This window comes from Coenobita brevimanus, chromosome 98 (genome assembly GCF_032717465.1).
Source record: "Coenobita brevimanus isolate Jiangsu-jjx chromosome 98, ASM3271746v2, whole genome shotgun sequence".
Lineage (NCBI taxonomy): Eukaryota > Metazoa > Arthropoda > Malacostraca > Decapoda > Coenobitidae > Coenobita > Coenobita brevimanus.
In genome coordinates, this window is record NC_137051.1 from 17,291,812 (window position 1) to 17,305,417 (window position 13,606).

General features: G+C 38.6%; 1 long non-coding RNA gene across 1 annotated transcript; it reads left to right on the forward strand.

Moving 5' to 3' along the window:
- The first annotated feature begins 9,714 nt into the window (after positions 1 to 9,714).
- Positions 9,715 to 13,596, forward strand: LOC145414083 (uncharacterized). Its single transcript, XR_013899827.1, has 3 exons — positions 9,715 to 9,803; positions 12,607 to 12,697; positions 13,548 to 13,596. It is a non-coding gene; the product is annotated as an uncharacterized LOC145414083 (long non-coding RNA).
- The last annotated feature ends 10 nt before the right edge of the window (positions 13,597 to 13,606 follow it).

Consider the following 13,606-nt stretch of genomic DNA (forward strand, 5'->3'; position numbering starts at 1 on the left):
TCGCTAACATGATACAAGAATTACACAAGACAATTCACTAGGGATCCCTTAATGCTGTGTCCGTCTGAAGGCTGTGCGAGGGGGGGGGGAGGGAGGATGGAGGGGAAAGGGGGAAGAGAGGGGGAAAGGGAAGCGAGAGGAAGGAAAGGAGGGGAGGGAGGCAGGGGGGAAAGAGGTGGATGTGTGTACAGATAGACAGTAGGTAAGAAAAGACATGTAGACAGAAGGGGAGGAAAGGTTAGGGAGAGGGGGTACAGAAGGGAGAAAGGGACGGGTGGGAGATAGAGAGAGGGAGGGAAGGGGGAGAGGAGCTCGAGGAGAGGGATGTATGTACAGACAGACCAAAGGTAATAATAGACATGTAAAGAGAAGGGAAGGGAAGGGAGATGAAGGGGGAAGGACGATGATAGAAGGGGAGGGATATGATAAAGGGGGAGAGAAGGGAAAGGGAGAGGAAGGAAGAGGTGGATGTGGGTACAGATAGACTGGAGGTAGATTTGACACATAAGACCGATAGATGATAAAATGAGAAAAGTCAAGAAGGCGTCAAAAATCACCCTTACACACACACACACACACACACACACACACACACACACACACACACACACTATGACAAATGCCCACAGAAAACAACTCTATCTATATATCTATTGCCAGATGCACAAAAAAACACCGAAAAAACGGACACATCACACACACACACAAAATCTATCAGTTTTCCCCACATGCATAAAATTACTATGATGGTATTTTTGCTACGGCATTCTACTCCATAGTTAATCTTATTTCCTTACACATGAACGTCTCTTGATGAACAGGAAATGTTTATATAGCTAAAGAAACACACAAACACACTCCAAGGTCAAGACAAGCTTTCTGCGAACTAAAGGTGAAAGAAAGAAAGAAAGAAAGAGAGAGGTGCGGTATACATAATATCTCTTTTTACTAATATTTTTAATATTATTTTCGCGATTAGCAGACGATTCATCAGCAAAGCCACAACACGAAGTTCAACAAAACTTTCCCCCGTGTCACATTGCCAGTGAGTCATAGTCGTGTTTTTCTCTTTCAGTAAAATCAAACGCAATTTTTCATTCATCTTCCCCCTCTTGAAACAGAACTCGAACACCCCCCCCCCGCTAATATTTTTCCTAATTGTAAAAACCAAACGCAATTTTTCTTCCACTTCCTCCTTAAAGCCAAACTTGAACGCTTTATTTCGTTACTATTTGTCCCCTGTAGCGAAAGTCTGACTCAGTATTTCTTCCTTTATCCCTTTAAGACAACATTCGAACACAGTTCTTCCCCAGTACTTATCCTCAGTGGCAAAATTCAGACGAAGTTTTTCTTCCATCTTCCCCCCTAAGACCAAACTGAAAACCTATATCAACCCAAAATATATCCCCAGTGATGCAAACGCATCTTCTTATCGTGTTTCCGGCCAGCGTAGAACTTAAGCACATTTCTATTATTGTTTCCCCTACGGAGGAACTTAACCCAGGTCTTATATTGTGTCCCTGTTAATGAGTTCATACACATTTCTACCCCAGATCATTTTAGCCATAGCGCACATGCATCTTTTTTTTTTTCTTTTTGTACTCTCACCGCAATACTCTTTTCACCTTAACTTGGCCCAGCTTTTCGTCTTTTTTGCAGAATTATTTTACTAAACTCAGTGGCATTCTTTCCATAACACTTTGTATTCAAGTATTAATATGTTGTTCCAAAGAGCATTCAAGATGAAGATACGGCAATTTTTAAGCCAAAGTAAAGTAAAAAAAAAAAAAAAAGTACATTCCGCGAAGCTATCCAGAACGATTCAAATCCAGAACTCTTCCCTCACACAGGACCGCCATTCACAAAATCATTCAATCCATTCTTCCTCGTAACCCCAGATTCAAATGTCCGGAAAGTAGAGTAACAGGCATGAGAAACTCATACACCCATCTTGCCACTTCAGGTGCAACAACAACTCATAGTTACGACAAGGGGTTGATCGCAAGTAGATTTGTTTGTGAACCTAACACCAGATCAAGTTCGTCCCAGTAGGCGTACAGCTGGCCACATGTGAACCTGGGCAGCAGCAGTGTGTAGCGAAGGTTTGGCAGTGTATACTTGACAACCTTGACGTTTTCACAAGTTTGCTGGTGGCAGTAATGTTAATAAACTGTGGTTGCCGATAATTAAATGAAATGGCCAAAGTAACTGTGATGCATGTAAGGCGTAGGCTAATATGTAGCTGGACCTTTGCTTCACACTGACTGTACCGGGTTTGCATAGGCCCACTGCACTGTCGACGTTAACGCCAAGGTACAGTTGCGATGTATAACTGTTATACAGATTTGATGTTCCGAACTTATGAAACGAGATACCACCATTTTTTATCAGTATCGATGAGTAATTTGGAGACGAATAAAGAAGTAAAGTTGTGGTCTGCGAATTTTTATTTTAATAGTCATTTGAGGTTCTAAACCAATGAGATACCATTATACTTTAACAGTACTGATCAAGGAGGCTTAAACACAGCCAATGTACAATAAAAAGGTGAAAAAGAATTCAGGTACAATTCCGTTCAATAATAGCCGTTTATTGAGTCGTCCTGGAACGTCTAATACATTAGCGTTTTCCCGCGCATACCTCTTTTGCGCATGAAACTTCGTTAGAGTAGTGATATATGTGTTTGACCTAGACTCTGTGGAAAGGCTAACAACCAATCAAAATATTCCCCACTGAGAGTAGTGGGTATATCGTATCAGAAAGAGACCGACTTAGGAGTATATTTCAAATAAATATGAAGGTATGAACGAATTACCGACTATAAAAGTATAAATGAAGAGTATTAATATTTTTGCCTCCGGTTGCATCCAGTTAGAAGAGGGTAAAGAGCTCATACTGCAAAAGTATCTAAAATAATATGGTTCACTGACACTTGCTTCGGCTCCACCACTTCTTTCAGTGGGCTGTATTCGATTCCTTTTCGTTGTTTTTGACGTCGACATAGTGATATTGGCATGAATCCATTATTAATAACAATTATATGGAGACATTCAAGGTTTACAGTAACAAATATTAGGAAACAGGTTATTTTATTAAAAGCGTTGATAATACCGCTTAGAATCATCAATGATTTTAAGGTTTATCTTTCACCGTGCATAAAACGGATACTGTCCCAAAACGGGGAGAAAGAAGAGTCGGTAGACAAGAGCAGGGTAGCAGTTGAGGCGGTCGGTGCGGGATAGACGCTAGTAAAGAATAGCTGTTACTATTAGTACTACTGATATTTTTATTATAACTTTAAGATGGAAAAGTATTTCCTACTTCCTATGATCTCCAGTCTCAAACGCAGTGTCTCCAGGCATCTTGAAATGAACGATCTTCAATTTGGCTCTCTCTTTTTTTTTTTTTCTTTTTTTTCTTGGAAGGAACCGTTTGCGAGCCCTTGGCCTTTGGTTCCTTCTTTCTTGCATAAAAAAAGCTCATATTAGTAAGAATACTCTCTCTCTCTCTCTCTCTCTCTCTCTCTCTCTCTCTCTCTCTCTCTCTCTCTCTATATATATATATATATATATATATATATATATGGCGCTTTGTGATATCAGTTTTTTTCCTAAGATGTAATGCCCTACCCGTATTCCTGGTATCATATCCGATAAAATCCTACGGGGGATGCTTTCGACTAGCAAACAATTTTAATCTTATACCGTAATCATGCCATCTTTCCTAATTTCCTTTTTTACTTCCCTACTCAGAAAATAGTATTAATTACGTAAATATTCCTCTTTCGTTTTTCTCTAATGTGTCCCTTTTTGTTGACATGTAGAAATTTATTATATTTAACCATCATTGCTAATATTATTTCCAAACGAATTTGAAGGGATATGGATGCCCTGGCTTTTTTGTATTTGAGGTAAACTATCACATTTCCAGCTTAGTGAACGCTTATGTGGCCTGACCTGACCTCAGTTTGTCGCTGACCTGAGGGAGGGAGACGGGGAGGGAAGGTGTAGGGAGAAGAAATGGAGAAAAGGATTAGGAGTGGATGGTAAAGGAGTGGAGGGGTTGATATGTGTGTGTGTGTGTGTGTGTGTGTGTGTGTGTGTGTGTGTGTGTGTGTGTGTGTGTGTGTGTGTGTGTGTGTGTGACGGTTTTAAAAAGTGTAATTTAAAATGTTTTCTTTTTTATCTATAACAAAATGGTTTTGAATGATCATCTTCTGTTGTGCTTCATTATACTGTAAATAAAACAGCTACTTAGCAATAATAGATAAACATTTTATTGCTAGACATACTGACATGACCGAAGCGACATCATGCAAGATCACTGTCATGACATGACGATACTGACATTATATGATTATAATAACATGAGAGCAAAGACAGCTGCAAACTGATAAAGTTACTTTATTAATGGACAAGATGATATTAATTATTCATTGCTGAATTGTGAAAAGCCTGCATGAAAGATGTTAATTGCAGGAAAACCGATAATCCAACCGTGGCGCAGGTAGAAGCCATCAATTGTCCGCCAGAAATCGATCGAGCTGTGTGGTTCAGTGCTTTCGTTTGATAACACAGAACGGTCGTCAGCATGAGACATCGCTTTCATGAAAGCGTCATGATGACAATACACAATGACCTCACTGACATACTGAAAGGCACTTGACTCCCCGTTAATATTATCATTGTTGTGAAGATGGATTTGACTGGGAGGTGAGGATTTAACCCCTTCAGTCCCAAGACGTATTAATGTTTAGTCTTGCCAGCTCCAGACGGTTCTGTTCAGTTTAAGAGCAACGTTTGAGCTGGAGGTTAGATATAACATTCACTGACCCCTACACTACAAAAGGTATCCCCTAAGTAAAAAAAAAAAAAAAAAAAAATCATGAGGTGGCAGTAACAAACCAACGAAATGCATCACATGATCCAAAGGGTATACCACTTCACCACCAGCACTTGCTCCTTACCTAAATTAAATGCTTTGACGGTACCAGGAATATATATATATATATATATATATATATATATATATATATATATATATATATATATATATATATATATATATATATATGAGTTGAATGAGACTAACAAAAATGCTAGAAGATTCAGCGGAGCTAACAGGGAAACCTAATACAACCAAAGCCAAGAAGAATGCGGAATAGACTCTCGAGCTCGTGAAAAGAAAGAAAATGAATGCAAAAACAAAGAAGGATTAGTGCAGAATTCAAAAAGCTTATCAACAAGAGACAAAGAGAAGAAAAAAAGGAAGTGAAATATGGTTCAGATCAAAGAAACCGTCAGAAAAAGAAAAAGCCTGAAACAGGTCCTATGTAAAATGGCACTAAGAAAGCAACAAATTATATCAACGAAAGACAAAAACGATGAATTCATTAAATGCAGAGATAAAATGGTGAAGAGAGTTGAAGAATTTTACAAAGAACCGTATGCATCCAAGACAGAAGTTCCAATAGCTAACTTTTCAGTTGACATAAGTGAAATACCTGAGGTAATATCAGACGAAGTAAACATTTCTCTTAACAATATGAAAAGAGGGAAGGCTCCAGAAGAAGATGGAACAGTTGCAGATTCACTGTTGGATGCAGGAGTGGAAACACAAAACAAGATCGCCCACTTATTTACCCAATATATAAAAACGAAGAAAATTCTCAAAACATTCTTTACTGCAATACTTTTTTGACTTTACAAAAAAAGGCGGCTAAAAAGATCTTAGTAACTGTCGACCCATTAGCTTATTATCAGCCGTTTATAAAATCTTCACTAATGCCCTTACAAACAGAATAACATCAAATTTGGAAGAAAATCAACCACGTGAATGGGCAGAATTCCGAAGCGGATATTAGACTGCTGATCATCTACTCATAATGAATCAGCTAACTGATAAACCTATTGAATATAATAAACTACTGTGTTTAGATAGGTTGATGTGCTCAGTGGTGCACATAACTATTATAAATTCATTGCGAGAACAAGCAGTAAATGAAAACATTGTAAAACTACTCGAAAACATATATATCGTAGACTGAAAAGGGAACTGCTACAGTATATATATATATATATATATATATATATATATATATATATATATATATATATATATATATATATTTACTGCAGAAAGCAATTTTTTCAAAGCCATTTTAAACCCAGAGATTACTTACTTTATAAGTCAGGGAATCGCAAAAAGTAGACAGAGGAGAGTTCGTCACTGTGAAAGTAGCAAAAATAAAATAGAAAAAGACACCATCGCACTTTTGGAGTAAAGCAATGTTGTATTAATCTTCCACTTGAAAGGGTCTCTCTTAACCTTAATAAAATCGTCTGTCTATATGATAAAAAGCGTGCCATAATTGACCTTTTGTGCTCTAGTACAGTACGTTCTTTTTATTTTATTTTCGCTGCTGACAGAGAACTTCATCAGGTTAGAAGCGCACCTTTATTCGTGGCAGAGTTAATGAAGCCTCCCCTTGACACTGCCTCATCGAATGTTGCCGCCTAAGCTCCACGAAAACCTCTGGAACTGACAAGAACAGATTACAACAGAGGTCACGACAATGCAGGGATTAAGCTGTGTCTTGGTCTTAAATTTAACCCTCTCATGCTCTGGACAATTCTTGTAATCAACTCCAGCTACCGTCAGACAATTTCAGTCAGTCGTAAGTGAATATAGGAACATTAGTGCGTTAATACTACTACCATTAACCCATTTAAACCGATCACGTGTATTTTATTAGCTTATTCTTGCTATTTCTAGACTTTATTCCAACGAGGCCTCTCGTACTGAGGGGGTTAACGAAGGGAATATTTAATTCCCAGTGCGGAAGTATAATAAGTAAAATCGTTTGTTGCCGGCATAAATAAACATAAAATATACGTCATTGGAGTGAAGGGGTTGGGAGTTTAACTGTGTCACGGTGAGGTATAGATGTCCATGGCAGTAGAGGTTTCGTAGCATATTTTTCCTGCGACTTATTTTCTCACTTCTATACCTCAATATTTTCTAACGTTGTTCATACATTCTTAGTATTAACACACTTTGCCTCATTAACGTACACGGGGATAGGAAGGTATAACGCAATGTGTAAAATAAATAGCAAAGGACGAGGCGTTGCTAACCCTCCAAAAGCATAAATCGACATGCTGAGGGTGTAACTCGCGCCTTGCCACTCGTAGGAGCACCACTGCCACGGTGAGTCTGGCTTGTCTTGGTGGTGGTGACGGTTTTAAGAACATAAGTACTTAAGTATATAAGAAAAGAGGATAACTGCGGTAGGCAAGTTGGCCCATGCTAGGCAACTCCTACGTGAGTGTGACCAACCTGCTAGAATAAGACAAGGATAGGAAAGAAGAAGGCTCCCATCCCCCCCCCCAAACCCTCCGGCGGAAATTGGCAGGAAAAAGTGAAATGGAACCCCAGTCAGTAAAAAAAAAAAATGATAATAATAACGTGGAATTTTTATTGGGAAAATGTGAAAGGAGAAAATAGACTACAATAGTTAAAGCAGAAAAAGAAAAAAATAATGAATCAGCAATTGCATTGTATTTTATCCAACACTTCCTTGCATATGCCTATCTAGTCTATGCTTGAAACTCTCCATGAAATGGGCAGCAACCACATCACTAGGTAACTTATTCCAATCGTCCACTACTCTGTTTCCAAACCAGTTTCTACCTGTCAGTTTACTAAAACGGAATTTATCTAGTATGAAACATTAGTTCGAGTACGATCCTCTATGCTTACGGTACTTTTAGTACCAAGTTAATATCTCCTCTATTTATTCTCTTCATCCACTTGAACACTCAGTTTTGCTTCTCTTTTTTCTATGCCTTTCCATTGAGTACAAAAGTAGTCTTTCCAGTCTTTCGTCGCATGAATATTAAACCAGTGAATTTCAAGAAGTGAATATTAAAGAGTGAATATTAAGGAGTTCTTATTTAGAAGCGAATATTAAGCAGGTGAATATTAGGAGAGCGAATATCAAATATTGAATATTAATGACTAAATAATAAGTGAGTATATATTAAGGAGACGAAATTCGAAAAATAATGCAATGCGATGATAAGCGTTAACTGCAAGGAAGACTTATCTTGTAGACTGATAAGGAGCATTTATGAATATACCCCGTCACACTAACGCCCTCTGTCCTATGACGTAATTTTCCTATTTTTATATATTCAGCTTGGAGGAGACCACTTGCTGTGAAGGAGAAAATGAAGGCTGTACCTAACCTCGAAAATAAAATAATAAATAAATAAATAAAAGTCCTCTCCACTGCTGAATGAAATCGTCAGGCAGTTGCAGGAATACACTAGAAATACGTCACCGGTTTGAAGGGGTAAAGAGGCCCGTGGGTGATATTGATGTAGGCTTTGATTTCCACCACAAATAAACCTTCATAGCAATAAAAATGTTACCAGGAACCACTTTGTTTGAAAGTGTTTTTCACTCTGACCATCACTTAAGTTTAGTTGTGAGGTTTTTGGTATCGGTGATAAAACCATAGGTAAAAATAGAACGCAGCTTTGTGTCACTCACGTTTAAAGGTACGGCCCTTTGGCTCAAGGTTACACACACACACACACACACACAAACAAACCATGAATTCTTGCGTCATGTATCAGGAGATCTGACCGTAAAGAATGCAGACACATTTATTACATTCACAGCTATACATATATGATAGATGTACTTATTATTTTCACATCGACACGCACACGGCGGACGCATTTGTATATTCACTACGACACACAAAACAGACGCATATATTACAGCCTATTCAAAATGAATTTCCGTAGAGTGTTGGGTCTTGTTCTGAATGGTAATAATAATAATAATAATAATTATAATAATAATAATTTTGACTAGAAATTTGAAATTCCCGAAGCAATATTCAAAGAACCCCACATTCCAGATTAAAATATTTTTATCTCTTTAGACCTAATATTAAGGGACTTTTGTTATGACTAAAAATTTTTTACGGATTTTGACCTTTGAACTTGAGATCAAGGTCATGGTCATTCATACTATGCAAATCATGTTCACTCATAACCCACTACATTTCCACAGAGTTTGTGCAAAATCGACCAAATAGTTTCTGATTTAGCACTTTCAGGTATGAGGCAGCCATTTTGATTTTCCTCAGTATCTCGACAAGTATATATTGGATCTCACCATCAATACAATACCCAGGTGCACTAGTATGTGTTGACAACTGCATACTGAAACATTTGCAGAGCAATAGATGCAGTAGTTTTTGCTGCACAGGAGAGCAAAAATTGAAAGAATAACATAGTGGGCGCTAGTGTGGCGCACGTGCTAGAAACATATATATATATATATATATATATATATATATATATATATATATATATATATATATATATATATATATATATATATATATATATATATATATATATATATGCCAACACAAGCCTGACACCAAGATACAGCACTCATGAAAATTTCAGGTCTCTATCTCGAACGGTTTTGGAATGTCGACCTTCTAGATCTCCCCCTCCCCCACCAAAAAAAAAAAATAAAAAAAAAAATAAATAATATTAATAATAATAATAATAATAATAACACCTACAATACAATTAAGAACTACAGAGAATGGGAATTCTTAAAGACTTTCAGCACTGTTGTACCTGACCTCATTCTATTATTATTAATATTATTTTTTTTTTTAAAGATGGTGACCGAGGTTCTTCTGTTTCTGTTCTTGGTGGTTCTGGTGGTGAACCTCCTCAGTAGCAAGACTCCAAAGGGTCTGCCTCCAGGTGAGACAATGGACACACGTTCATTCAGTTATTTATTTTACCACACGTCCATTTGCTCAGTGCAAAATTACTTATGGAAAGTTACAGTCACAATAATCTGAAAATAATCAGAGACAACCCACATAATTTCTTATATATTAGAAAACTATGCATAATGTTTGAGTTGTGAGACAGAAATTATCTTTTGGGTTTGCTCCCTCTCTTGGGGGAGGCGGTGGCTCAATCGGTAGAGTGGTGGCCTACAGTCCTACCGGACCCAGGTTCAAATCCCGGCTGGGGCAGGGAACAGTTTAAGGATGTCGTAAAAATACCCCCGCTAATACCAATACACCAGTCCTGTATGAGACAGCCCTAGCATGTATTCAGTATGGACGGTGGGTGTTAGCGCCGAAGTGGTAACATGTAGAGGTGTATGGAATGTAGGAGGACTACTGGGCCTTCAATGCAGGCTGTGAAGCCTATGCCCAGAGTCGGACAACAACAAAAAAAAAAAAAAAAAAAAAAAAATCCCTGCGGGCCGAGCGGTGTCATGCAGGAATCCCCTTACTCTCCGAAACCTACCTCGGAACGGTACATAGAGTCTTGTATCTGGATCATGTTTGGCCAGAGCTCAATAAAATTAGGCAGAGTTGTATGTGTGTGTGGAATATGAGGGATGTGGATAAAGAATGTTAAAAAAGAAATGTGGGGAAGTACTGAAAGTAATCAAAACAGGATGATATGGCACAACGCTACACTAAAATGAGTTTGAGTGAAATGGATGGATGGGACGGAGTGACATCAGACAGAATCAAGGATGGGTGGAGTAACGAGAGAGTTGGTGTCCTGGTGAACGATGAAGAATAGAGAGGGATGGAATGCAATAATTGTTATTAACTCAAAGTGGACGTACTGGAAGTTACCTACGAAATGACGAAATAGGTCTGATCATTGCATATACAAGATGTGGCGGCAGCATAGGCTTTGGAATCTATTTGGACGAGTTATATTGTATTTTACATATGCTGAATGAAATCCCCTGAAGATAACAACTTCCCTTAAACAAAGATTGCCCAATGATCGGCACAAGTCTTATCTTTATTCCTGTTTGATTGGGTCACAGAAGCCCGAGGGGATCAATACTGTAACCATTTACCCTTTCAGAACTGGGACAACTCTAGTACTCCATTCCAGCTAACACTTGCTTTATTCAGCCAAGTGAGTCATAGGAGCTGAGATACATGAAAGCGTTATTTCCTACCCACTCTTTTTTACGCAATAACCAGCTAATGAATATGTAAATGAGACATCCAAACACGAGTGAACTTTGAAATATACTATTATACTCTTCATTCCTTCAGTGAAAGTTTCTCTCTCTCTCTCTCTCTCTCTCTCTCTCTCTCTCTCTCTCTCTCTCTCTCTCTCTGTCAGATGTTTTTGCTTAACTTAGAAAAGACCTTTGTTTTGCAAGAGTTAATGAAAGCTATATCCTACAACTCTGAAAATCTCTCCTAAGCTGAATAAAATCGTCTGAAGAAAGAAAGAGTAAAGCGAAAAATACATCATCTAAAATTCTAAATGAAGTAGCTAAAATGATCTTCAAGCGTAATGTAAAATAAATTGTTATCAGTACTTGAAGTTCAACGAAATATTCGCTTTCTTTCTTTACCATAAGAGAGAAAACGAATCTCTTACTTCAGCTACAACTTTGCTCTTTCCAGAAGCTGTACGGATGTACGGAGTCTTGTCTCCTTACTGTGTCAGCAGTTAAATCGTGATGATATCTTCATGCAAGATGTATGTTTTAGTGTATCCCTTTGCCCTCGTGTTCCTTTTCCTGCTCGGCCATCAGTGACAATGTTCTCCTGTGTTTGGCCTTGTACTGAGTAATAAATAGAGAATAAAGAAAAAAATACTGTATCTCAGTAGTCATTCCTTTCGCCACTGTTTATGTATTTTGGGCAACCCCCTGTCAGTTTCATTATCAAATTGTAGCAATGATTAAGGCAATATAGCATCTGCATATAACAGTTTGGTACAGTTAATCGGTCATTATGGCAACCAGTAAACAGTCTCCTGATATAAACAGCTCAACTAATAAATATAAACCAAACTAGGGCTGTATCCGGGACTGCTATTCGGAGGACGATATTGACGCCTTCAATCCTGGGGCGTATTTTTCACTTTTATTTTGCTACCTACAGGCCTAACATTCTGCTTATTAGAGAAGGGTTAATGAAGGCTATATATAACGCCTCCATTTCGAAAAATTTGTCATCATCTATCCAAGTATCCGACCAACCAATCAGCCATTCATCCACTCCTCCTGCCCCATTCACCCACCTAATCCACCCAAATCAGCTAACAAACAGTTCATTCACTCATCCATCCCAATCAGCCACCTAACCCAATTAACCATTAAACCAACCAATCATCCATTCTCCTGTCCCATTCAACCACGCAGTCGACCAAAACCAACCAACCATTCATTCATCCGTTCGCCAGTCTCAGTCAACCATCCAGTCACCCTCGCAAGCAACAATCAACCATTCACTCAATCCTCCTTCGCAGTTAACTCACCTAATCCCCCCAGATCAACCAATTATCCATTCATCCAATCTCTTGCCTCCCCAGCTATCCAGTCAACCAAAACCAACCAACCAGCCATTCATGCACTCCCTAAACTTGCCCCACACAACCACGCAATCCACCAATCAACCAACATACATTCCTCCATCTACTTCAAGCACATAATCAACCAGCCATCCATTCATACATTCCCAAGTGCCCCATTCAATCACCCAATTCCATTATTCACCGTCAGGTCCCCGTGAGTACCCTGTGGCTGGCAGCGCAGTAATCCAGTACCTTGAGGACGTCCGCAGGCTCCGTAAGCAGTATGGCGACATCTTCAGGTGGGTTGGCCAGGCAGCAGTGTTTACTGTGGGTCGAAGTTTGGTCAGCACGGGGGGCAGCATAGCAACTCTTCGTCAGCGATTTATTTTGCATATTAAACGTTATCATTTTTTTTATAAAGTTTTTTCCCGAGATCTATGGCAAGATAAATATGGTGCAAAAGAATAGCGTGCCATTTTAAAAAATAAACTGGTGAAAGTGTGTTAACTTGACCTACATTTTCGTCCATTTGTAACTTGTTTCAAGCAGCTCAGGGGTTAAAAAAAGAATGCTACAGCTCTATAGCCTTGTATGGAGCTTATCCGTGACTACCATATTACTGTAGTGTTACATTGTAGCAACTCAGAATACAAGACGGAGAAATGGCAATTTTAGGCCAAGATAAACAGGTAACCTTAAGCCTGTTAACCACACGAGAATACTGCCCTGTGCTGGCATAGTTATGGTATCATTTTATTTCTCTCTCTCCCTCCCTCTCCCTCTCTCTCTCTCTCTCTCTCTCTCTCTCTCTCTCTCTCTCTCTCTCTCTCATAACTACCAATATATGTGGGTATGTCTCTATCTCTCTATCCATCTATCTATCTATCTATCGGTCTAGATATGTGTGTGGATATCTGTATCTGTATCTATATCAGTATCTATATCTAAATATCAGTCTATCTATCTATCAACATCTATCTATCTATCTATCTATCTGCAACTATTTACCTATCTATCTGTCTATCTGTCTATCAATATTTGTATAATCTTTACCCATCAGCCCATTCGTTTATCTATCTATCTATCTGTCGGTCTATGTTTCTCTCTGTTTGTCTATATATCTGTCTATTTTTTCTGTCTACCCCTCAGGACAAAGCTTGGCTCAGTGCGGACGGTCTACCTCTGCACTCCGCAGCTGATTCGAGAAG